This window comes from Myotis lucifugus, unplaced genomic scaffold, assembly GCF_000147115.1.
Source record: "Myotis lucifugus unplaced genomic scaffold, Myoluc2.0 scaffold_27, whole genome shotgun sequence".
NCBI classification, from domain to species: Eukaryota; Metazoa; Chordata; class Mammalia; order Chiroptera; family Vespertilionidae; genus Myotis; species Myotis lucifugus.
The window spans coordinates 3,202,838-3,229,512 of NW_005871075.1; the positions used below are offsets into that span (position 1 = coordinate 3,202,838).

At 47.6% G+C, this 26,675-nt stretch overlaps 1 pseudogene; it reads right to left on the reverse strand.

Annotated features, from left to right (window-relative positions):
- Nucleotides 1–9,319: 9,319 nt before the first annotated feature.
- Nucleotides 9,320–26,675, reverse strand: part of LOC111825452 — a 44,474-nt pseudogene continuing 27,118 nt past the window's right edge.

The window sequence follows — 26,675 nt, forward strand, 5'->3', positions numbered from 1 at the left end:
TTTGTTCATTATCTGGCTTCTGCACAGCTTTATAAACTGGACCTTTCCACAGCCCTGCTCCCCATGGCTGGGACAGTGCCTGGCACAGAGCAGGATTCGTGAGTCTTTATTGGGTGAATGAATGAGTCAGCACAAGAGAAAATGAACAAATGAATGAGTGTGCAAGCCTTGAGCTGTCCTTTAACTTTGTGCTGTTCTTTCTGCCCAGACCAGCCTCCGCTCTTCACTCCCAAGCCCCTTAGTCCCTCTTGCCCCGGGAAGGCCTCCCTCTAATGGAAGGGGACACTCCTCTCAATGGCCACCATGGCTGTGTTGTCTGAACATCGTGACACTTCAGTAAACACACTGGTTTGTGGTGACTCCGTGTGTGTATAAATCTTGCCTCTCCGGCTAGAAGACAGCTCATCCAGGCCTGACTCTGTTAGACACAAAATTGGGCTCCCAGATAAGGGAGGTGAGGGGTCACATGCCTGAAAGTGAGCTCAGCCACCAAAAGGGATTGAGTCACTGTATAGGGTTTTGAACATGACAGCATCCTATAAATGTGGCCCTTTCCTGCACTGATTGAGCACTCTCTACCCCTAAAGCAGTGGTTCTCAACCTTGGCTGCACATTAGAATCACCTGAGAATCTTTTTAAAATCCTGATTTCTGGGCCTCATCCTCCAGAAATTCTGTTTCTTTGTTACTAATGTTGTGGCCCCACCCCATAACAAAGAAACATTCCTCCGGAATGAGGCCCAGAAATCAGGATTTTATTTTATTTTTTTAATATATTTTATTGGTTTTTTTTACAGAGAGGAAGGGAGAGGGATAGAGAGTTAGAAACATCGATGAGAGAGAAACATCGGTCAGCTGCCTCCTGCACACCCCCTACTGGGGATGTGCCCGCAACCAAGATACATGCCCTTGACCGGAATCGAACCTGGGACCCTTGAGTCTGCAGGCCGACGCTCTATCCACTAGCCAAACCAGTTAGGGCAGAAATCAGGATTTTAAAAAGATTCCCAGGTGATTCTAATGTGCAACCAAGGTTGAGAACCACTGCCCTAAAGGGTCTGAGAAATGATACAAGAGAGGGAAATTGTGCTTAAGCCCTGGGCCCTGAGTGCTAGTTTTCAGCCCAGTTACAAGAGAAGACCTGGTCATTAGTAATCACCATGTAAGACTATCAGCTAAGTGCCCAAGAGAACCCCACCTTCGGAATTCCATTTCTTTATCACTGAACAACCCCAGAGTCTGGCTCCATGCCCGTGAGGCACCTAGGTGCTCAGTTCCCTTCCTCCCTGGGTGGTGTCCTCTTTCAGCATCCCTACTGGATCTCCTATTTCCACCTTCCCATTTAATCTTCTCCTGTGGTGTGTGCATGTGTGTATGTGTGTGTGTGTGTGTGTGTGTGTGTGTGTGTGTGTGTCACAGCAAGTTTGCCCCAGAAAAAGCACATGCTGCTAAAAGCACTCCTGGGCTGTCTGCACACTCTGCCACCCCCTAGGACAGCTGTTATTGATGGGTCATTTGTGAGTGCTTGAACTCAACAGCCTGCCTCCAACAAACTCATCCCCATTCGGCAACACAGCCCACTGGTAATGGAGAGAGTTAATGCTTGAACCTGGACTCCAAAGTTCCCGATGAATCCCTAAGCGCGCTTCCAAGGTCTTTTCAAGGCAAAGGTGTTTTTGATATCTAAAGAGAGATCCCTGTTACCACAGAAAAATAGTTGAGTTGGGTAAGGTGACTCTCTTGGCACTTTTCAGGGATTGGGACATGGGAGTTGCCAAAGTTTCTCCAATTCTACCACCCCACCTTAAGCTCCTGGATGATGAAATATTCTGAGGAGTTTGAATTTCCTACAGGGATGAGCCGAGCTAAACTCAGTACCCCAGCCTACTTCCCGGGCATCACTAAAGGACGAGTCAGGCTTGAGATGACGCCCTCACCGACATCTTATAGCCTAGAACACAGCTCCCCTCCTTGAATGCCAGGCACCGGGAGGAGTTACTTCACCTATTAGCTGGCAAATGAGATGCCAGGTGGAAGCAGTGTTGAAACAAAAGCCGAAGCACCCCCACCCCAAGGCATGATGAAACACTTGGAAGAAGCCTTCGCAGGCACTTGGCACCTGCAGGAAAGAGAAGGAGAGGTGGGAACTGGGGCTGGGGACACCCAGCTGCACTGTCTTCAGCATGCCCCCCTGATAGCAGAGAGGCAGAGGACTGGGTGGGAAGGGAATTGATAGGTTTGGGGCATGCTGGCGCCAGCGGCTCCTTGTTTGAGAGATCTTAGCAAAGTCTGAAGCCTGAGGCAGAACAGGCCCTTCATATGGAAAAGCTGCTGCAAAAGCACAGCTGCATGGACAAAAGCCTGATCAAGGCAGAATTTGGCAAATAGGTTCAGCCTTTGGTACCTTAGAGAGAGGCTTTGCTTTCTCGTTGAGTCTCCCCACCTGAGCCCAGTGATCCTAATAATTCCCTAAGACTTCATGGCTGGAAAAAGCAGGAAGAGAAGTCTACTCACAGAATGTAGAAGGAGAGGAGAAAAAGGAAGAGAGTAGGGAAGGAGAGAGGGAGAAAAGAAAACAAAAAGAATGAAATCTTTGAGACTGTATCTGTAATATTTCTGAGCTGAGATATTCAGAGATTCCAGCAGTTTGAAAAAATTCTTTCCAATGAATGGAATGTTGTGTGCTAATCCATGTGCAAGTATATACGTATCTGTGTTTGTGTGCTTGAATGCTGTGTGTGTGTGTGTGTGTGTGTGTGAGCATGAGTACATGTGTGAGAATCTGTGCATTTCATGATATGTGAGTGGGCACGCGGGTATGTGTGTGTGTGGATGCATTTATGTGTATGTACAGGCATGTGCATATTTGTGTTTCTGTGTCTGTGCAACATCCCGGAAAGAAAACAACCCAGAAATCAGCCTCAGAAAAGGTGTGATCTTATCTCGATCGGCCATGTACCAGCTGTGTGACCTTGAGCAAGTCATGTCACCATGCTGGGTCTCAGTTATCTCCTATGTTCTAGTTCCTTGAGCAGCAATTTTCAACCAGTGTGCTGCAAGAATCTTTAAAACATGCAATACCTGACTATTTAGTCAGGGGCACTGACCTCTTTTCCCTTAGATTGTCCAACAAAAAAATGACAACAGCCAATACAACAATAGCTATCCGGTGTGAATGAGTTAAAATTATATCTTTTTTTCTGTCAGATTGGCAAATAATATATATTTTTTGCAGAATTTTAATAATTAGTTTATGTGTGCCACGAGGTGGAAAAGGTTGAAAACCACCGTCCTAGAGCAATGCCCAGCACATAATAATCACTCAATAAATATTTATAAAATGAATGATTGGTATTTGGGGGAAATGATGCCTACTTCTGAGGGTTGAGGAGATGAGAAAATGAAAAAATATATGTAAAACTACTCTCTTAGTCCACAGTACTTGGCACTTAATAGAAGCCCAATAACTGTTAGCTCTTCCTCTCCCAACTCCAGGTTTTCCCCCCTTGGTAGGACATGATGCATAAGGTCACATGCCTCTTGCAGCCCCTTCTTTTGGCTGAGTAAGAGCTACAGACCATATTCTTGAGCCAATTCTCAGGGGCTTCTGAGACCCCATTATGTTATATATTAGCCAGGCTTCTTCTTCCTGCTCTCAAATACTGATGGTAATTCATTTGTAAGAATTGAGTGCAAGATTGAATTTTAATGACTCAGAAATGTGAGGTCAACTTTGCTTTTAGTAACCTTTGGGGCAGGAAGCCTAGTGAGTGAACTGGTCCCCTGGCCTCCTAACTGGTGGTGTACCTGTGGGTCCCAATCTTGCAAGACAGGAATTGTTATCTTTGCTATGCAGTTGAAGGAATGAGAGCTCGGAGAGGTCAAGTCACTGGCCAAGGTCACACTACTCCTCCAGGACACCAGAGTTGCCTCCAAGTTTGACAGGTGATATTCAGAAGCTTCGGGAAGGTAAGAATCTCCTTACTCAGGCAGACAAAAAACAGGTCTCTGACATTCTAAATCCACAAACATCTCCAGATCTCTGACCAGTCAGCCCCGGCAGAGTATTGGCAGATAGAGCCAGGGCTGTGTGGCAATCAGAAAACTAGTCAGGTGGGACTGGAACGGTGCCTCTGAGGTATTTCACAAACACAGGGAACAAACACATTCGGTGTCGCAATCCTGGCCACTGGGAGCTGCCGCGTTGGCTGTTTTTTTGAGAACGGACTGAGGATAAGGAATTGGAGGGCCAAGGTGCACGCCATCTTGGAGGCTGTGTCAGCCCTGGGGAGACGTGGCCCCTCAAAGTCACCGCCAGGCAGACTGGCTCCTCCCAGTGTGCCAGGAACTACCAGACCCCTAGAGAGGCCCCCGGAGCCTTCCAGGGCCCAGAAGTAACCGGTTGTCACATCTTCTCCCACTGCTGCCTGTGACAGACCCTGTGACCCAGGCGAACCAGCCTCTGACGGGTCCCAAACATACCTTTTCCGTCACCTCCAAGCCCAGGAAGCAGACTATCGCCTGCCCTCACCAGAACTATCCATCCTGTGATCCTCACAACCCAAGTTAATTAAGACCAAATCTCTCCCAGCGTTGCACAACGCCCTCTGCGGTAATTAGTACAACTGGGATGAGCTGCTCCCTCAACTCAGAGCACAGATATGGTCACATTCCACTTATTTTTTCCCCAGTGAATCTCCTCAGCACACAGCTACGTGGTCAGCAGAAAGTCCAGCCTCTCTCTGGAGGTTTCCTCCCTTCCCAGCAAATTGTCCCAAAGCCCTGGGGACAGGCCAAGTAAAGACAAAATGAGTTCTCAGCACACCAGGCGCAGGGGAGCCCGAGTCTGTTCAGTACACAGCTGCCCTGGACCCTGTCTGCCACTTCTCACCACCTCACGGTGCCACTGCTGGAGCTCATGCCCACAGACTGACAGCTGCGGGGTGGGGAGGCGGGGTTGGTGAAAAAGGTGAGGGAATAAGAAAGAAAAACCCACGCTCATAGACACAGACAACAGTATGGCGATTACCAGAGGGAAAGGAGGTGGGGGAGGATAAAGGGGGCCAAATGGTGATGGAAGGAGACTTGACTTGGGTGGGGAACACACAATACAATTTACAGATGATGTGTCATAGAATGGTACACCTGAAACCTGTATACAGTGGGGCCTTGACTTACGAGTTTAATTCATTCCGTGACAGAGCTCGTAACTCAAATTACTCGTAAGTCAAATCACTGTGACGTTCACTGCGCCAACTAGCGGTGGGGTATCTGAAGCTGGCTCGTAACCCGAATTTTTAGCTCGCAACTCAACTCAAAGCAAAAAATCGGCCGAGACGGCTCCTATCTCGAAAAACTTGTTAGTCGGGACACTCGTAAGTCAAGGCCCCATATATATATATATATATATATATATATATATATATATATATATTTTACCAATGTCACCCCAATGAATTCAATAAAAATTTGAGGTAGGGACGGCCCCGGTGAGGTTGAAATAGCCCCGGTGAGGCCGAGACGGCCCCAGTGAGGTTGGGACAGATAATGGGGACCAGTATAGACTGATGAACAGGGGTAGATGCAGAGGCAGAGCAACATTGAACAGACTGTCAAACTACAGTGGGAAGCCTGGGGAGGGTTTGGGGGGGGTTAAGAGATCAACCGAAGGACTTATATGCATGCATATAAGAATAACCAATGGACACAAGACACTAGGGGGTAGGGGCAGGGGGAATGTCAAGGGGGGGGAAAAAGGAGACATATGTAATACTCTTTGTAATACTTCAAGAAATAAAAATTATTAAAAAAAAATTTTTAATTTAAAAAACTCATGGCAGCAGTGTCCTCGGCGGTCCCGGCTCTGTCTTTTGGACGGAACAGACCCAGGGACGCCCCTTCCTCAGCCTCCGCCACCCTCCAGAGGCTCCTCCAGTTGCCGCCTCGGAACCCTCCACCTCCTCAGCCTCCGGACCAGACAACGCCATTTTGTTTTTTTGACCTTAACTCCTTATTGCCGAACAACCATGAGCTCCCAGATTCCTCAGAATTATCCCACCGCAGGGGGACTGCCGTCTGCCCCCTGGCCCCCGAGTCTGCGGCCTCACCTACCTCTCTTTTCCTCCAGGACGAGGTGGCCATGGAGGGCGCGGCCGCTTCTCCCGGGAGCTGGCGGAGCAGCAGCACCAGGGCAGCCGCGGCTCTCAAAGAGCAACCAGCTCAGGGCCGAGCTCTCTCCAGGACAGGCTGAGGCCTCCCCAAGGCGAGTGGGCAACACTCAGGGCGCCATGGAAGCCGCCCTGGTCCTGGAGAACCTGACCCTGGAGCGCAGGCCTGGTTCTGTCTGAGCAGCCCCTCTGCTCGGTGACTTCCTGCAGAGTCACTTCCGGGCGAGCAGGTGGAGCTCACCAAGAAGATGGGCGACACCTGCCTCCCTCCGCAGGCTGCGGCCCAGGCTGGGCTGGGCGAGGAGCTCTTCTGAAGGCTCACCCTCCAGCACGACTAGGAGCCTGTGGAGCCCAGAGGCCTCTGAGGGCCCCTCTGCATCCCATGGTGTCTGACATTTGCCTGAGCCTCTCCCTGAAAACACTAGCCATTCTTTTAACCACCCTGGAGCCCTCTCCCATGCATTGGACCAAATGGAAAACAATAAAGCTTTTGTAGCAAAATTTTTTTAAAAATTAAAAAAAAAACCCACAAACTCATGACTACACAACTGCTCGGATACATACAAATGCCAAAACCAAGTCCCTGACCCACACCCAGGTCCCCCTGTCGAGTTCTTAAAGTACAATTTTCCTCATTCATTTCCTCATGCTCAGTATTTCCCAGGGTTTGAGAGACAGCAGGAGCACTTCATCAGGGCAGATTCTCCTTTCCAACCTCACAAATCCTTTCTCTCCTGCCCCATGAGCACTGTGGGGAGCACCTTCTCTCTTTCGAACATCCAGAAAGAGAATCATTTTTTAAAAATACCCTTCTCTCGCCCTGGCTGTTTTGGCTCAGTGGATAGAGCATCATCGACCTACAGACTGCAACGTCCCGGGTTCAATTCCAATCAAGGGCACATGCCCGGGATGCGGGCTCGATCCCCAGTGGGGGGCGTGCAGGAGGCAGCCAAGCAGTGATTCTCTCACCATTGATGATTCTCTCTCTCTCTCTCCCTCTCTCTTACTCTCTGATTTAAAAAGAAAATTATAAAATAACCTTCTCCCAAGAGCGTGAGGGCTTCTGGCTCCTCACCTGCTCTTCTCAGGGAGATTGGCCTTGGCGCCTGTCCCCTGGTGTAACTGGCAACTTCCTCACTAAAGAGGAGAACAGAAGCCCAAGTCAAGTTTCCAGCAGGGCGCCTCCTGTAGGACACCTGCGACATTTGCTGCACATTTCAGGGCCGCAGAACTGTTCCCAGACACAGCAGAAAACAGTAATTATGTTTGGGAACGGCCTCCTGTCGGCCAGGCACTTTGACACATATGATCCTGTTTAATCCCAAAGACACTGAGAGGGAAGCATGGAGAGACGAGTTGTGCAGAGCAGGAAAGTGAGGTCAGAGGGCTGAGGGCCCCGAGCTGCACAACTCTAAGATACTTGCACTCTTTCTCCTGCCCCAAGAGAGGCACAGCCTGCCTCCACCCCCAAGAGTTTACCACAAGTGAGGACACACTGAAAGACATGAAGGAATTTCTGAGCAGCCGGAGAGAGAGAGAGGAATCACAAAGGGGCAGCCTAAAGGGTTGTGTGGGGCGAAGGAGGGGCTGTTACTGTGGAAGATGAGGAAGGAATGGGTTCATTTTAGCCCCTAGAACTCAGCCTAGCCCATAGTAGGTGCTCCATTAATGTACATATTAATATATGATTGTTGCAAATGATTGTATAGATACTTGCCCTGAACACTGCTTTAGTGTCTGTCCTGTGCCCAGACCTGGGGTGAACCTGTGATGCATGAGGGCTGATCCAGCACAAAACCTCATCTCTGAGCTTACCATGAAGGAGAAGACTCATTTCTCAATTATTCTAATTCAATTAGAAGAGAAACATGATATCAAAAAACTAGAGAAAAGGCGAGAAGGAAGCTCAGGGAAAGAAGATGTGAATGTCCATTTGGAGAAGCTCAGGAAGGCTTCCTGGAGGAGGGAGCCTTTTAGCTGGGCCTCGGGTTATACATGACAGTAACAACTAGAATCCACTAACCTCTGTTGCCCACTTTCTATGTGCCAGGCTCTATCTCATATATACGGCCTTATTTAATTCTTCCAATAAACCCATGATGTAGGTACTGTTATTCCCATTTACAGATGGGAACACTGAGATACAGTAATGACAAACCAGTAATGGTCGAAGAAGGGATGGAATTCCAGGTGTGTCTGGAATTAACCTCCCTAGTCAGAGGAGAGGCTGGGGCAGAGGGGGAGAAAGAGGTCTGCCTCCTGGGGGGAGGACTCCTCTGCAGTGGACTTCCCACAGGAGCAGGAATTAAGTGTGTTCAGGGAGGGGACGCAGGCCAAGTCTGTTTCTGCTTGAGAGGCACAGTCTCCCTGCCACTAGGAACCGGCAGCACAGTGACTAGCAAACTCCAACAAATGAGATGAGACACTTGTTGTTTGCAGAACAATTAGAGGGAATTGGGATTGCTTGCTCTCAACCTCCCCAAGTGTGAGCATCGTAAGTCAAGGAAATGAACGAAAGGGCTCACCTTCCCACCAATAACAGCTTTCACTTACTGTGGGCAAGGCCTATACTAGGCTTTTGCAAACATTATCTCATTTTAATTTTCAAAGAAACACTTTAGCAACTATAGATAATATCCATTGATTGGGAATCATGTCCCAGGCATTGTTCTAGAATCTAGAATCTAGAATTTAGAATCTAGAATCTAGATGCTCGCATATGTTTAAACTCATTGGATCCTCACAGCAACTCTAAACAGAATTATCATTATTATTATTATTATTATTATCCCCTCTTTGCAGAAGAGGAATCTCAGGCATAGAGCAATTAGGTATTTATCCCAAGGTAATAAGGTGGTAAAAGGAAGAACCAGGACTTGAACTCAGGTGGCCTGACTCCAGCACTCCTGCTGTTCACCATTCCCCATTCTGCTCTATAAAGTAGGTGCATACAATTCAGGAATTTCGGCTACTCACGGAACTGTTTAGATTTTATTTGAAGGTTAACAGAAAGAGGAGGCTTGCACTCAAGCTAATGATTAGCATGGTGTAATATTTTAACCAAAATTTTTAAACCACTCTAAGGCTTACAGGCCTCTTAGCTAATGTTACAATCGTATCGTATTTCTTAGGTTCAAATTCTTTAAAGAGTCATCAGAATAACACGGATTGACGAGACTTTCAAACACTTGCCACCCCCTGCTCCTGGGTGTCTATCATAATTTGTTTTTGCAACAAAGCCATTTCTTTTTAAAGTTCATTTTGGGCACCAGTAGGTAGAGTATCATGACTCTTCTCCAAGTCCCCCATACTCTGTGAACTGCTCATATAACTATTTGTTTTCAGCTTTTAGCTCTGAGCAGCTCGATTGTTGAAAAAGCTTCTGCTGCCATCGAAACCAGTTAGCTAGTTTTCTTCTTGTTCGTCGGCTTTCTGCACAGCTAGCTCGCACTGCTGACACAAAGTCAGAAACTGCTGAGAATATTCTCGGTTAAGCGTCTGCCTTTGATCTTGTTGGGTTTTCCCAATATGTTCAATTTTCTGGTTATTGGTTTTGAGAGAAGCCTTGGTATGCATTGCTAGTCATTTTCTCTTTGCAAAAAGAGTGTTCCAGCACATTCTGGACTCTACTCCCATATCTTCAACTATTTCTGCAGAAGTCCCCTTCTTCCCAGGCCTATCAACTACTGGTTCAATAACATCCTCCTCGGAACCACTCGGATCTTTTTTATCTTCTTTCTCAGAGTCAGAGGCGCTCCCCACCTGACCCTCCATGGCTGTCTTCCCCGTGTCCGGGATGTTTCCTCCCTGAGGACGCCCAATTGAGATGGTTTCTGACTGAGGTGTCCGCTTCGCTACCACGATGCTCCTCTCAATCTTTGTTAAATGAATTTTAGAAACAAAACAAAAATGACATGATTAGCCCACGTTCACAGAACCGGGTGGTGTCTGTGGAACTGCCCCCCCACCCCCGCCCCCCCAATTCTGTGCTCTTGGCACGCTCCCCTATTCTGCTTCTCCGTTAAATGAGCGCTTCCATTTTCGGTGTGAGATTTAAATCACCCGCGCACTCCCTTTTAGACATGCACATCACAGGGGCACCCCTATGGGCCCCCTAGTCAAGGGATTCAGCAGAAAGGACTCCCGAGGTTCAGACCCCAGGCTCCCTGCGGCTCACGGGCGGGGCGGAGGCTGCTGGGATGACTCAGGCCGAGACTAATTTACAAGCGCATGTGCCAGAAATCATGCTCACACCCGGGTGTGTGGGGTGGGACTGAAAGGGTCGAAAGGCGCCATCCTGAAGATAGAACTGCCGCAGACTGTGAGTTCTTCGCAAGCAGTCACACCTCCTATTGTCCGGCCAGCCTACGGTCTACCCTCATGACCCTCATCTGGTGAACCTCGGTCCATCCAAGGCAGAGAGTGCCCAGGCTCTGCAGCTGGCATTGGAGAGCGGCCTTGCCCTCCATCGGAGTGGAAAGCAAGGCTGACGGGAAGACTGTGGTCTCATTCACAGCCTGGCTGCCTTCCACGCACCAACAATGACACAACTCCCTCCTCCGACGAGCACTTTCCAATCTGCACTGAGATCTGTTGGATGAGGAGCAGTTTCCATCGCAGCCGTGTGCAAGCAGCTGTGGGTGGGGGTGTGGATGGAGCTCTCCTCCACCCCAAGATCTGGGAAGGCAGAGCTCATCTCCTCATCGGCCAGAAGCCCAGCCAAGCACAACAGGGCTGCTGCGATGGCCGGGAGGAACCGGGTGAGAAACAGTCCCACAGCCAGAACCGTGAGAGCCCCAGTTGTCAGAGCCGCGTGCTCCTCTGTCCCGCTGATGGACGTGTCCCAAAAGGAACGCTTTGACTTGTTTTAGGAACTAGTCATAGCCTGGCTTGGGCACGCTGCCCATGTGTTACAAGAACAATCTCTGGGAAATGTGGAATAGAGTTATTGCCAAGCAGATCATAGCCCCGGAGTGTAGTATTCAGTGGCCCCTGGTACTCAGCCAGCCCCCAATTCCTCAGGACCCTCCTGATCACCAGCAGTGCCAGGCGAGCTGCGTGTGTGCTGAGTCCCTTCATAGTCAGGCGCTGGGGCAAGAGGTACAATGACAAGGCCTCTGTCCTCGAGGACTTCTCCATCTGGAGCCCACAAATAATTACAACACCATCTGACAGATGCCGCAATGTGTACTGGTTACGGGGCCCAGAGGGAGGAGGGATAGGTCCTGTCTGGGCAATCCCGGGAGGATCAGAAGAGGTGAACTGTGAGCCAGGCCTTGAAGGTGAGCTCTGCTCAGCCAGCATTTGTGAAGCACCACTAGGTACCAGGCAGAACGCCAAGACCGGCCAGGGTGAGTGAGCGGTTGTAGGGGGATTCCAACAGAGCTCCATTCCCACCCTCTTCACCAGCCCCCTCCTGCCTTCCTTTCAAATGCCAGTTCAAGAGTATCTTCTTGGCAAGAGTCATTTTCTGATTTCAACCAACCCCTAAGTCAACATCTCTTCTCAACCCATGAACTTGCAGCCTCTTCATGAACCAACCAAAATGCATTTGCAGAGGCTCAAAGAGTAGTTTAGAGTAGCTAAGAGCCGAAGATCCTCCCCAACTTATGCTAGGCTTCAAGAAGAGACCCAATGTTCCTGTGCTCAAAGGGGTGAATGGTTGTATTTAGAAGTCATAGAAACTTGGGGATAAATGAGGGGCGAGGAGAGCATCTATCCTCCTCGAGAATGCCAGTTGAAAAACTTCTTGGGATATTTCAAGTGTGAGCAGGTGTTTGAACTCAGGGACACTCTAAGCCCATTGAAAATAGAAGTTTGTGTTTTCTGTGTCTGGATAACCATTTCTTTTCTTCCCACCCTCACACTTAACTTCTTCGTAGGGACACCTACAGCTTGAGTGCAGAATGTCCTTGCTATGGTCTGAATGTTTGTGTTCTTTCAAAATTTGTATGTTGAGGTTCTAACTCCCAGAGATAATGGCACTAGGATGCGGGCCCTTGGGAGATGATTGGGTCATGAGGGTGGAGCTCTCGTGAATGAGATTAGTGCCTTTATAAACGGATCCCTGGCCCTTCCTGCCATGTGAGGACACAGTGAGAAGGTGTTCTCCATGAACCAGGAGGAGAGTACTTAATAGCCAGCCATCTCATCAAATCTGCCAGCACCATGATCTTGGACTTCCCAACATCCAGAACTGTGGGAAATAAATTTCTATTGTTTATAAGCTACCCAATCTGTGGCATTTTCTTATAGCAGCCCAAGCGGACCAAGACAGTGCTCAAGCAAGCTATTCTGCACAGGAAAGCTACGTAGACCCTCAACAGAGTTGCATCTCTCCTGGCCAATTTAGGTTCCTCGAGGTGGGCCTGGGGAGGCATCTAAGGCATTGGAATCGGGAGGCTAAATGTGTATTTACAGAAGGCAGAAAGGCAGGCCAGCAGGCAAGAAAGCAGGAAAGAGGGAAGGAAGGGAGGAAGGAAGGAAGGAAGGAAGGAAGGAAGGAAGGAAGGAAGGAAGGAAGGAAGGTTATTTTTGAGCACCTACTGTGTGCCTGGCCCCAAGTTAAGACTTTACAAACATTAGTCAATACTGTTACATTTCATTTCTGCTTCCAGACAGCATGTAAGAAAGGTTTCATTGACTCTGCTTTACAGATAAGAAACTGAGGCTCAGAGAATTTAAGTAACTTGCCAAAGGTCAAAGCCCTAGTAAACAGGGATGCAATCCAATATCTGAAGACTCGAAAGCCAGCGCTTTTTCTAGATGGCCTGGATAAAAATAACTGCCATTTATCAAGACCCTGCTGCTTGCCAAGGCCTAGGACAGCCCTTTACAAACACAGAAAGTCACTGAGCAGATCCTCCTGGCACAGCAGCCCCCGCCCAGGTGCTTCTCCTGCCCAGCAAGCAGTAGCCAGGTAACTGTACCCTTTAGTGTCCAAACCAGAGCAGTTGTGAGTACAATGGCACAGTCCCAAGTGGCACCCTAGTTGTGATCACCCTAGTTGTAGCCCACCTGCCAACCATCCATCCATCCCCCTGAGCAAATATGTTTAAAGAGGCTTAAATGCAATGCTCCAGTATGTTCCCTGAGTCCTCTTGACTCTCTCCAACAAGGGGTCATCTAGCCATTTGGGGACACTGACCACATAGTCCACTAAGGAATCTATAATAATAAAAGTGTAATATGCTAATTAGACTGGATGTCCTTCTGGATGTCCTTCCATCCTTCTGGATGAAGCCAGGGCTGCAAGGGAAGCCCAGGTCCTGGGTGCCAAAGGGAAGCTGGTGCCAGCAGCCAGGGGAAGGAATTTCATGCATTGGGCCTCTAGTATTAAATAAATTAAGGCAATATGTTTTATTATCTAGCTTTTTAATAAAACCAATACAGCCCATTCAAAGAATTATCATGTGCCTAGAGAATAGATTCTCTCTTGCTTTCTTGAGGTTTAAAAATATCCTTTCTTTGGATGACATGATGGTTATAACAAATTCTAGTTTTGTTTCTAATGCCTTCAATGGACAAAATTCATAGTTGACAACTGTATGATATTGGTTTGCTTGTTTTAATTGTTTTACCATTTTGACGTGCACAGTTCAGTGGTATTCACATTGCTTCGCAACCATCACTGCCATCCATCTCCAGAACTTTTTCTTCATCCCACACTGAAACTCTGAACCCATTTGACACTAATTCCACATTCTCCCCTTCCCCAAACCCCTGGCAACCTCTGTTCTACTTTCTGTCACATGACTTTGTCTGTTCCAGGTACCTGCTCTAAGTGGAATCATACAGTATTTGTCCTTTTGTGTCTGGCTTATTTCACTTAGCATAATTCAAGATTCCTTCATGTGGTAGCATGGTGTAGAGTTTCCTTCCTCTTTAAGGCTGAATAATATCTCATTGTATGCATAGACCACATTGTGTTTATTATTCACTCATCCATGGAGCTTGGTTTAACTTGCAAGTTAGCATAATCCAATGGCCTGGGCACCACGGATTCAGTCGGCACACATACTTAAGTGATAGGGCACTCGCTCCTCACCCTGCCCAGGATTTCTCTTTGTGGTTATATTTAAGCCTGGATGAAGGGGGGCAACCTAACTGAAGAGGGAGAATGATTTTCAGGCTTCAGCAGCCTCCCCACACTTCAGGATTTGATCCCTCGCTCTGTGGGTCTAGAGCAGCCGTGGGCAAACTACAGCCCACGGGCCGGATCCGGCCCGTTTGAAATGAATAAAACTAAAAAAAAAAAAAGACCGTACCCTTTTATGTAATGATGTTTACTTTGAATTTATATTAGTTCACACAAACACTCCATCCATGCTTTTGTTCCGGCCCTCCGGTCCAGTTTAAGAACCCATTGTGGCCCTCGAGTCAAAAAGTTTGCCCACCCCTGGTCTAGAGGCTCATTGTTCAGCTTACCCAGGAATGATCAGACCCTAGATAAAGGGCCCCAACCACCTTCATCCACAGCCACCTCCTTCACTGAGATATACCCCGAACTCAGATACTCGGGCCAAAACCTTTAGAATCACCTTCAACTTATCTCGTTTTCTCACATCCCCCTAACCAAAGCATCAGCAAGTCTTGTCATCAGCAACTTCAAAATATGTACAATTCAAATCCAACCTGTTTTCACTGCACCACCATATCCCTAGTCCGAGCCACCATATCTTATGCCTGACCATGACAATCGTGTCCTACATGGTCTCCCAGTGTGAGATCCTTCCCCTTACAATGCCCTCTTCATCGAAGAGCCATTCTGTCCTTCTAAAGTGTAAATGTGGTCATGTGATTTCCTAAAATACAGCAGAAACTTGCCCAGCTTAGCACCATGAAAATAATAAAGTCTTTTTGAAAACATATTCGTTGGTGAATGGCTAAGCTAGCAAAACAGAAATCTCTGAAAGGTAGGAACAATGTTTTAAAAAGCTTGACTCCATAAGGGTGAGCAACAGTGGAGATGACATGTGCCCAGGATCAGGGCATCCCAATGCAAAGAAACAAGGGCTGAATGGATTTTGTGCATTGACGGGGAAAGGACATGGGCAGGAAGCAGGAGACAAGACCTGGGGCCCTCGCAAGGTGGGAAGTCAGACTGGAAATTCCCATGAAAAGTCAAACCTCCCAAAATGACAACCTCAGGGGATGAATAAGAAGTAAAAATTCACTCCACAGAATGAAACTTACTGGTCTAGCTTTGGCTCTGGGTGAAACAGAAACAAAAGAAACATGATTCCCTTGAGGATTCCTGAGCACAAGCCCAAGTTCACAGTGTTTGGGGCCATTAATCATATATCCTATCAGGGGTCCTCAAATTTTTTTTTTTAATGTTTACACATATATTGTATCAGCTCCCATTTTTCTAGCACCATCTCATCCTCAAATTTTTTAAACGGGGCCAGTTCACTGTCCCTCAGACCGTTGGAGGGCCGGACTATAGTTTAAAAAAAAAACTATGAACAAATTCCTATGCACACTGCACATATCTTATTTTGAAGTAAAAAAACAAAAGGGGAACAAATACAATATTTGTATTTGCATGTGGCCCGTGGGCCATAGTTTGAGGACCCCTGTGTAACCTAGATGGTCCACACTAACCCAAGTAGACCTGTGTAGCCAGCAGAAACTCACCACAAATAGGCCCCAGCCTCAAAAAATTGCCACAGATATTGGTCCAAGGAGCATAAGTTCACAGTCAGGAATCATAAGCACACAAATAAACAAACCCTCATAAGTGAGAGTCGGCAGAATCAACAAACTATGGCATCAGCCCCACAAAGACTGCAGATGTTGCCATTAGTAGGTACAATGAATAAAGCAATCATGTAGATAATGAAACACAAGGGAGGACTGAGTGTGTACTAGGAGAATAAAAAACCAACCAGGCATGTTTGAAAAAATAAATAAATAGAACTTCTAGAAATGAAAAAGTGTAGTAATTAAAATCAGAAACCCAACAGATGTCTAAAACAATATATGAAGACATCTGAAGGGAAAATTAGTGAAAACAAGTCTAAAAATGTTACCCACTCTGCACTACAGAGAGAAGAAACTATATGGTGGATAGAATGAGAGGGTCTAACATATGTCTAATTGGGTGGTTGGAAGAAGATATGGGAGAGAATTTGAATTTAATGAATCAATTCGTTGCTCAGTCTTCAGTAGCTTCCCTCACTCTTGGGGGTGTGGGCAGATTTCAAAGTTCCTGTCATGGGCTACAAGATCAAATAAGGCGTGACTTCTAACTACCTGTCCATTCTGCCTGTCTGTTCTGGAATATGTCAAACTCACTCCCACACCAGCGCTTCTTCCAGGAGAATTCTTCCCCTAGAACCCTGCATGGCTGACTACTTTGCTTCATTCAGATTTCTGCTTCAATGATGTCTCCTCCAAGAGGCTACCCTTGACAGCCCAATCTAACATTGTCTCTCTCCTCGTCTTTGCCCTGTTTTACTTTGTTTCTTGGCGTGTATAATTAGCTAATATTATCTTATTATTTTGTTTGTTTAGTGTGTATTGTTTCTCTTCCCAATGTATAGACATATGCCTGCCCTGAGTAGGTACTCAGTGAATTTTTTTGAAATAATTAATGGATGAATGAAACATACACATACCTACTGTGTGATCGGTACTTTAAGAGAGACGGGTGAGGCAGAGACTCTGGGTTGCCTGCCATTACCTACCCTCACTTTTCCCCTTAATAACACAATTCTAATTTTGAAGGGGAAGCGATGGGACTAGCTGAAAACCTCATTTCCCAGGCACCCTTGTAGAGAAATGAAACCATTGGCTGCATTCTGGTTGGTGTGGCATAATTAACATGCTTTGTTGTCTGGTGCTTCCAGGACAACTCGTAAACGAAATGAGTAGACTCAGCTGGGGCACCTTATATGCCTTTCTCCCTCCTCTTTCTTGCTACCTGAAATGTGGACATGAGGACTGGGACTGCCATGGCCATTTTACAACGATAAGTCGACCTTGAGGATGGGAGCCATGGGACTGAGGATGGGAAAGCAGACAAACCAAAGGAACCTGGGATGTCAATGACGTCACACAGCCGGACTGTCTCCTTACCCAGACAGCTTTCAGCACAGAGAAAAAGAAACCCCTCTGCTTTCAGTTACTACCTGCTGAGGATACTTGTCAACTGATGCTGTAAGATTCAGGCCCTTACTTCAGGAACTTACAACCAACAATGGGATTCAGACACACTCAGTGACCCCCAGGGCAATGGGCTGGCCAGGAGCTGATGAGAGTCAAGTGTTTTGGCCAATATGGGACTTGGTGGGCAGAAGGAGAGCATGGGTATCTCCCCAAGGAAGGATTGGGTCATCAGCTTGGCCTTTCACACTCCCAAATTGTTGGGTTAGGCAAGGACTGGCAGTGTGAGGGGTCAAACCACAGCAATTTCTGCTCCTTCTGGAGTGACCCAGTGGGGGAAATGTCACATAAGCTCACAAAGTGTCACCGGTCAAGCGGCCAGCATGAACTCAGCACCATGACTGTGCCCAGCATTGTGCTAGGTGCTGTGGGGCGAGGCAGAGGAAAGAGGAGATGTGGCCCCTGTCCTCAGGGAGCTTACAGTCATGGGTACTCACAAACTCTTATGTCTAGGATGAACCTGGGTGGGAACCTTGGTTTCCTGGCCTCACATTTTCATGTGGAGGGAGTTTATCCACGGTAACACTTCCTGCCTCATTTTCCCACAAGGTTCACTCCTGATGAGTGGTGGAGCCATTTGGCTGATCGATGAGTTCTAGGAAGCAAAAGATAAGTCCTTCTGGGTTCTCTCTCTTTAGGATCTGCCAGTAGGATCATGTCCATGCGGGGGAACCTTGGCATGCCCAGAGTTTCCATTGATGGTGGACTAGTCTGTCTAACTCTAGGAGGCAGTCTTAGGAAGCTCATTCATTGTAATGACACACCTGTGCCCAGCTTTTATCATTTAAAAAGTTGATGTTTTTCTCTCCATCTCTCTTTTGGTTCTGACCTCGGAAAGGAATGAGTGTTATTTTTGGCCCCTCAGGATAATTAACGCTGACAGCTGTTGCAAAACACCCCCAAATCTCCATGCCTTAACGCTATGAAGGTTTCATTTCTGCCATTATACACCCTCCCCGGCAGGGTCCAACTGGCAGGCATTAACTCAGCACCGTCTCTGTGCTCAGCTCGGTGCATTTAGTCTCACCAAGTCCAGTCTGGATGTTTCTGGTCAGAGGCCCCGCTAGAAAAGGGTGACTTGGGGACCCAGTTTGCTTTCATACTCTGCCTCTACCATATGTGGCTTCCGAGTCAACCTGGAGTCATGCAGCCATGAGCTTTTCCAGGGGAAAGCCTGGAAGATCAGTTAGGCCACAGGATGTTTTTTAGTGCAAACAGCCAGGCATGGAAATGTCATAGACCGCTTCCTTCTACACTCCACTGGACAAAGCAAGACACATGGCACCTCTTAGATGCAAAGAGTGCTGGGAAGGGAAGGGCAGGGGCTAATACTGGGTAGGATCCAGGCCCCAGCCCCCTTGCCCTAAAGAGTAGTGAGTTCCCTGTCACTGGAAGAAGGTTACCGTGAGAGGCTGAGCACTTGGTGGAGATATGAAGAATCAAGTTTTCCATCAGATGACTAGACTACACCAGCGGTTCCCACACTTTTCATTCTCAAGGGCCCCTTTCATAATTGTTCCCTTTGGACTTCATGTTTTGAAAGATTTTGTCTAACAAACAAATGGCACTTATTGAGTAATAACAAATACATTTCCTCACTTCTTACTAATCACGGTTGTGTGTGTGTGTGAGAGAGAGAGAGAGAGAGAGAGAGAGAGAGAGAGAGATCCACAACCAGACATGTGCACTTTAGGCACCATGTCACCATGTCTACCATGGTTTTGATCTGCTAATTACATTTCAACATTGCCTAGAATGTCACCAACAGTGCCTAAAATGCCATCAAACAGCCAATGGAAGATTCTGACCAAGATGCAACTCTGATTTGATCAGCCAAAGGGAAGAAACTAAGACTTCAGTTGGCCCTATCATGGGATAAATTAACAATTTTAAAATAAATTACAGAAGAGTACTCTCAGACCCACAGTGCTATTTAGAACTCCAGACAACTCACTTGCTACTTCACTCCAACCTCTTCTTCCTCCCCAGCCGACCGTGTCAGCGTGCATTTTATTCCCACAGAGTAGGAATCTCCTCAAGGACAGGGGCCCTGTCTCTGTACCCTCAGTGCCTAGTTGGGAGCCACATAGTTGCTCAATAGTTGTCCATGAAAAATAACATGTGGGAGCGAATGTGATGAACTCCATTTCTTGCTTGGAGGGAAAGCTGGTAGGTCAGAAGAAAACAGGCCCCTGGGAACTTGACAGGTCCATGATCAGAAAGACAAAGTCAAGGGCGGACTATCTGGGTGGATAGCAACTCTCTCACTTCTCTTTGTATAGGCAGAGCCTCTTCTGGTGCCTGCTACCCGATAGACCCTTGAAAAGAGGGCCTCTCTGTCGGCTACCAGCTTCCTTCTCCACCCCCACCTTTCCTGCCAGTGCTAACGGCCCCAACCCCTTGCTTATATCCAGGTCTGGCCCAAAATCTCAGAGCTGCATACGGAATAACTAACTAAGGGCATGCTTGACATCACAGTCACTTTGGAGCTCATAAACTTCCTAAACTGAAGCTTAAAAATAGCTTTCTGGCAACGTGTCCCTGGATTTGTGCGATGGATTTACCCTGTGCGTTTTTTTATTCCTGCCTTGTTCCGCCAAGACTCTGAATGGGGAATGGTGTGAGCCTCTCCCTGCCCTTCCTCCGGCTGGTGCCCAAGTTCTTGGTCGCAGTGCGTGGCCCCCACAGAGCTTGGAGCACAGGGACTGTTCAGTGTGAGGGACGGGGAATGCACAAGTGAATGATGACAGGAGCTCTGCTCAGCTCACGCTCCCACTTTGCTCCAGGGAAGCTCATGATGCACTGGGTTAAATATTCTACGGGTCGTGAAGAGGCCCAGGCTTTACGATCCCTCGGGGCCTTTGTTGTGTGACTGTGGAAGCAAAGGGGTGAAGCAGATCAGCAGTTTGCAAACTCTACTTTCCAGAACCCCCAGGGGTCCATGGTAACCTCCCAAGAGCCACTGCCCAGAGAAAGAAGGCCAAGTGGGTAGGATCCAGGCCCCAGCCCCCTTTCTGCCCAGCAGCTCTGCTTTGTCCTGGAGCCAGCGATAAAGCTGGGTTTTGATCCCAGATAGTCTATCTTCGGCACCCCGGCTCTTCATCACACAGTTTTATGTAGCAGCACCATAACACAGAATAAAGGCAAAATTCTAGGGTGTCTCAAATAATACTTGGGGTGACGCAGCTGCTACAACAACAAATCTATATGCTGAATGCATGAAGTTAGGAAAGAATGATTCTGGGAGGAAGTCCAGGAGGGCTTCATGGAGGAGGTGATATGTAACACTTGGGTTGCGGGAAACGAGTTAAGTCGGCTCGCGTGAATTGCGCGTACTCCGCGGGAGCCGTCTTAAACTCGGTTCATATAGATTTGCGGTGGAGTGCGGGAAACGTGTAAACTCGGGCCAATTGTAACTGCGTATTACCAAATATTTCATTTCAATCGAACCCATACTTCAAAAGATATAGGCATTTTAACGCGCCATCTTATATTTTGGCGGGAAATTCACCCGACACCGAAGTGGTAAGATAAGTCAAGAAAGATGGTAGAAGCTCTCCTGGATGGAAAGTTGGGCCCACCACTCCAGGCAGACGCCAAAACATAGGCAGGACACTGGGGGGTTCAGGGAAATCACAGGGGTTCTGATTGGCTGGAGAAGAGTATTCCCAGGGTCCCATCTCCCTGAGAGTAACTTCCAATCATCCCCTGTTAATATTCCACAGCCCTCAGATCCTAAACCCCAGTGTCCAACAGCAGCATTGCCAAGAGGCAGGGAGGGAATGTCAGCCCCTTCATCTTCTGTAGCAGGGCCTCGTTCCCGCCAAGCACCACATGACCCTTATAATTTGAAAGCCGTTCAGACCCTGGACAGCTGAGAGGCCCTGTCCTTTGCCAGGGTGGAGCAGAAAATTCAAGAAGGGAGCTCAGTGTCCACCCACAGTGTAATTACTTTTCTCCACCACCTTTGTACAGGGTTAATTTTGAAAATTAAATTTAAAAAATTTTTATTCCATTTCTAGGAATGTGTCCTAGATAAATATAAAAGCAAAATGAACATATGAGAATGTTCACTATAGCAAATTTTGTAATAGTAAAAATCAACAAAAATGTTACAAATAAAAAGCCCATTTATGAAGGTCAACTACACTCAATATGATACAGTTGGATCCTGTGAGGCTCCTTTTAAAAAGTAGAGCAGTTTTGTTGATGTGGAAATACAGTCGCGATTAATGAAGGGTGAAAGTCAACGGGCAGAACAAAACTTTGCTGCCATTTGAAATGTTTTTAAAGAGATTGTAGACATGGAAAGTTACAGTAATGGTACATTGAAACTGCCAAGGGTGACTTGGGGAGTAGAATTAGGGGTCTAAAGTGGGAAAACTATTTTTTTCATTGGTATACCTCTTGCTTTTGAATTTTTACTATGTCCATATGTTATGTCCATAATAAAAATTAATTTACAGGTTTGTTCACCTATAAATTAGCTCTATTAATTGATTAAAATAGAAAACATGCCACAGGTACAAGGATCGTGTATGATTTCATTCCATTAACATTGACTAAGTTTATTTTACCCCAAGCAAGTGCTAAGAGCTGGGATGATGTATATCCACAATGGAAAGTAAAATAGAGACCCTGCCTTCTGGTAGCTCACTCTCAAGTGGGGGAGTGAACCACGTAAATGTCTACAACAGGGAGAAATCAGAGTCATGGTTGAAGAAGTCTTTCTGGAAGAGGTGCTATCTGCAGAGGGTTTTGAAGGATGAATAGAAGTTAATTACAAAGAAAGATGGAGAAGTGCATTTCAGGCATAATGAACAAAACACAGCCAGGACATGGGACAATAACGGAGAAGTGGGTCATTTTGAATACTTAGAGGTGCTCTCTAATGGAATACTACACGGCCACCAACAAGGAAGAGGTAGCTCTATTGGAACCAAGAGTCCATTGGGAAAAGTGGTTAGGAGTGTGGGCTTTGGATTAGTTATTAGATCTAGGTCAGCATCTGGCTGCCCCATTTACTAGCAGGAGGCAAGGGACCAAAACACAGTACTCATTAGCATGTGCTTCCCTACTGAACCAGCTGTCTCCCCAACGCTTTCCGCAGCAGAGGCCCAGAGAGGGGCAGTGAGTAGCCCACAGTCACACAGGGAGGCAGGAGCACCCAGATCTCTGCTGTCACATCGCACAGCGCTGCCTCCCCCGATAGGCGGCTTCACCCACCCGTCCACATCACAGCACCTTCTAGCTCACTTTGCAAGGGAAAGCTAGGGAGAAATTCCCCGTGGAGGAGTCGGCTCTTGTGGAATCGGCTTCTGGACGGGGGTGGGAGCAGGGGATGGGGGGAGTGGCAGTCTCAGAGGCAAGCCAAGTATCCAACATGCGTTTGGCAGAGAGAGATGAAGGCCAGGGGAGGCCAACTAAGGGATGGAGGCTGAGGAGCAGGACAGTCTCCTCCCTTGCCCGGTGCCTGAGTCACAGGGGCTGTGAGCTCAGCCCGGCTGCTGGGCTGGGAGGATGAGTCAGAGGGTGTGTAGTGAAGGGAACGTCTCCCTGGCCAAATATGGGCTCGGCTCTGCTCCGTCTTGCCATTCACGCTGCCAGAGCCCAAGGCCGTGTCTGCTCCACATGCCAGCCAGGTCCCTGATGGAGGGAGGAAACTATTCCACACTCCCCGACCCCTCTCCCCTCCCTGGCCAGTGGGTGGCACTTGGCTTTGCATTCTCCCAGCAACTAGTAATCCCGGGCCACACATCTGCTCTCCCCACATCACTGTCCCAAGCGCAGGATGGAGACGTGAGAACATGTTCTGAAGCGGCGGTTTTGCCATGACAGGGTCCTGCTCTGCTGTCCGACACCCACGGGACTGTAGGAAAGAGGCCACAGCTTGTCTTCCCCTTACGTCCCCCGCGCCCCGCACAAAGCGTGGGGCCGGGTGGATGCGATGAACTGTTTGTTAAATAGATGAGTGGCTGTGTGCATTCTGTGTGCCTGTATGTGCGCGTCACTCTCTGCCCCCAGACTTTTAATTCCTGGAGGAGACAATAACTTACGTAGCACGCCCGATGTGCCAGGCACCGATCTCAAAACCCTGTCGTATTAGCTCACTTAATGTGGGGATTAACTCATTTAATCCTTACACGAACCCTCAGAGGAAAGTACTATCATTATCTTCATTTTATAGATAGGAGCCTGAGGCCCAGAGAGGTTAAGTAATTTGCCTGATGTCACATGGCAGGTAAGTGATAGAATCAGGATTCTAGCCCCAACAGGGTGGCCTCTACGCTGGGCCCTTAATGGCATTTCATTCATTGCCGTCTCTCTGATGCCAGCACAGTGCCTGGCACATGGTAGATAGAAATAATTGTGTGTGGACTAAGTGAATAAAGTAATTAATTAATTAGTGTGTGTGAACACAGATGTTTGTTTGCTAGACTTGGGCTTGCTCAAAGAAAGTCTTGGTCTTGCCAATGCCTCCAAATGCATTTAATAAATGGTTTAAGAGAGAACACATTTTTAAAAAGGAATGTTCCCCAATGCCTACATGCTTGGCGGGCGGTCCAGAGCGCCTGGACAGCTGACTGAGGTGTTCGGAGTTTATTCAGATGTCCAGGAAGAGACAGGCTTGGCCAAGAGTCAGGGTCAGTTTCATGGCCTGGAGACCTGTGTAGCTACACACGGTCCCGTGCTCAGTACACACGGCCCGGCGCTCAGAGAGCCCCGCCTTGGTGCAATGTTCTACTGTCACCATCTTGAAATTCTTAATAGTTTCTGAGCAGGGGGCCTCCTGTTTGTTTTTATCTTACACTGGGCCCCACAAGTGATGTAGTCCATCTTGCCAAGAGTGACCAAAGCCCACGAAGATGAGTACAGGAAGGAGAGGAGAGGAAAGAGACCCCAAGGGCACTGTGGCCTCCAGGAGCAACGCCTTGGCCATGGCCAACATTCAGACGATGGTCCCACGCTCAGCAATGGCAGCCCAAGCGTGGCTCCTGAAGGGCCATTTGGATCTCATGACCCACGCTCAAGAGCTGCCCCTGAGACACCCCGGTCCCAGGACTCTGACAGCTTCAATCGTCACCAGGCCAGCTCCTTCAGGCTTCCCCCGGTTCAGACACAACGGCGCTAATGCCTTCACGTGGTGGAACTCGGACCGCAGGCTGAGCCCCAGGCTGGGCACTTTCTTTCCTATTGCTCGCACCCTAACACCGAGAGATGGTTTTACTGGCCCCATTTTAGGCATCTGAGGTTCCAAGTTGAGGCAAAATCAAGTGCAAATAAATTATTCCAAGACGGTTGTTCTTAACTAATGGCTCCCACTGCCCCTCACTGTTTCAGGTAGGCCCTCCTTCTGCCTAGAAAAGCTCTCCCCTCTCCCCAGATGCTGTCTTCTCTCTCACCTCTCTTCCAGTCATGCCCCTGGGAATGTAGAACCAGGACTCCAAGCCAAGCAGTGGCCCACATGCTCTTACCCATACTTCATACACTGTTCTCCCTGTTTGGGCCTGGCTTGGATGGGCCTGGAAGAAACTCCAGCCTCAGCCTCTTCGTTTATGAAGTGGGCTCAATAAATAGACCCACATCACAGACTTGCCTGGATTAAACGTAATGACAGATGTCAAAGTGCTTTTTAACGATCCATAGTCAAAGCAGTTATTTCTGTTAATTATCAGTAGTGAAACTAAGGCTTATTAAACCTGATGCCAAGAAAGCAAAGGTCATTAGCTCCCACCGCCTTTGCTTCAGTGTAAGCCAAGGCCAGCCATACCCCGGCCAATCATTGGTCAGTAAAGAATTGAACAGGATCCATCCTTGCATTGTCCTCACATCCTGATTCTGCCACTGTGGAGCTGTGCAACTTTGAGCAAATCACTGTACCTCTCTGAGTGCCAGGCTTCTCATCTGCAAAGTCTGGTGGATGGCGGTAGGTGTGATGCAGTGTAGTCATAGGGTGCCTAGCACAGTAGACTGAAGTGGTGGTTGGTATTATTCTTAAAACAACTCTACACTCAAGATTCCTTGATCAGCGTCTTGCTCTTCGGGATGGTTAATTTTATGTGTCAGTGTGCCTGGGCTCAGGGATGCCCACAGAGCTGATAAAACATTATCCTGGGGGTGTCTGTGTTTCTCAGATTAGCATTTGACTCTGTAGCATGAGTAAAGACCATCCTCACAAATGCATATGCGCATCAACCAAGGTGTGGAGGACCCAGTTAGAACAAAAAGGCCAGGGAAAGGTGATGTACTCCCTCTGCTTGAGCCGGGACATCCATCCGCTCCTGCCCTTGGGTATCAGCGCTCCTGGTTCTCAAGCCTTCAGACTCAGACCATGACTGACACCATTGGCTCCCCTGGTTCTTGGGCCTTTGAGTGTGGACTGAACTATCCCCCCGACCTCTCCTGGGTCTCCAGCTCACAGATAGCAGATCATGGGACTTCTCAGTCTCCATAATCACCTAAGCCAATCACTCATAATAAATCTCTTTTTATAGATCTATAGTTACCTATTGGTTCTGTTTTTTTCTGGAGAGTGTAATGAGGATCACAGGATGTGGTGGAGAGTCCATTTAGAGACAGATGTTTCCTATTCTTCACCCTATTCTCTCCTCCAACCACATTTTTCAAAGGAAGAGAACATTGTACCCATCAGAAACACACATACCAGTTCCACACATGCCAACTCTGTGACCTTAGACAAGAACAGGTATCACTTGTTCAACCAAAATAATGTCTCTCAACCACAACTAACTGGGGACAAAGTTGGTCTACAGTGGGAATTAAATGAGATAATCCATGCAAAGACACTATATAGGTACTGACATATAGTAAATAATAAATGTAACTATTTTGTTGTTGTTGTTATGTGAAATTAGTTCTAAATTGTGAGATGTACATTACATTTTTATATGACCCATGACAGTATTAATCTAATTTTTCATCACCATAGCAAATAAAACCTAAGAGCGTATTGATACAAGTCAGCTGATGATGACATTTCAACAGGCCTACGTGCTTTCCTGCCCATGGTCCCATCTTGCTTCTTAATTCCTGCCAGCACCCTAAGAAAAATCTTTAAAAATTAAAAAAATAACTATTCTCTATAGGCTCTTGATATTTTAGGTGTTAAGAATTGTAGTTTCTTCCCACCGCCTGTAATTGTTTGAAAGCCTATGTAATCATTCTTCACCAGATTTACTGTCCAATGGTAGGGCACATCATGGCTGTGCTGACAGCCAATTTCATCACCATAGACAGTGCATCGTTGGACATCTGGGACCAGCATGGAGGCAGGATGCAGTGCTATCTCAAGTTCAGATCCTGCACATGATGTGGGATG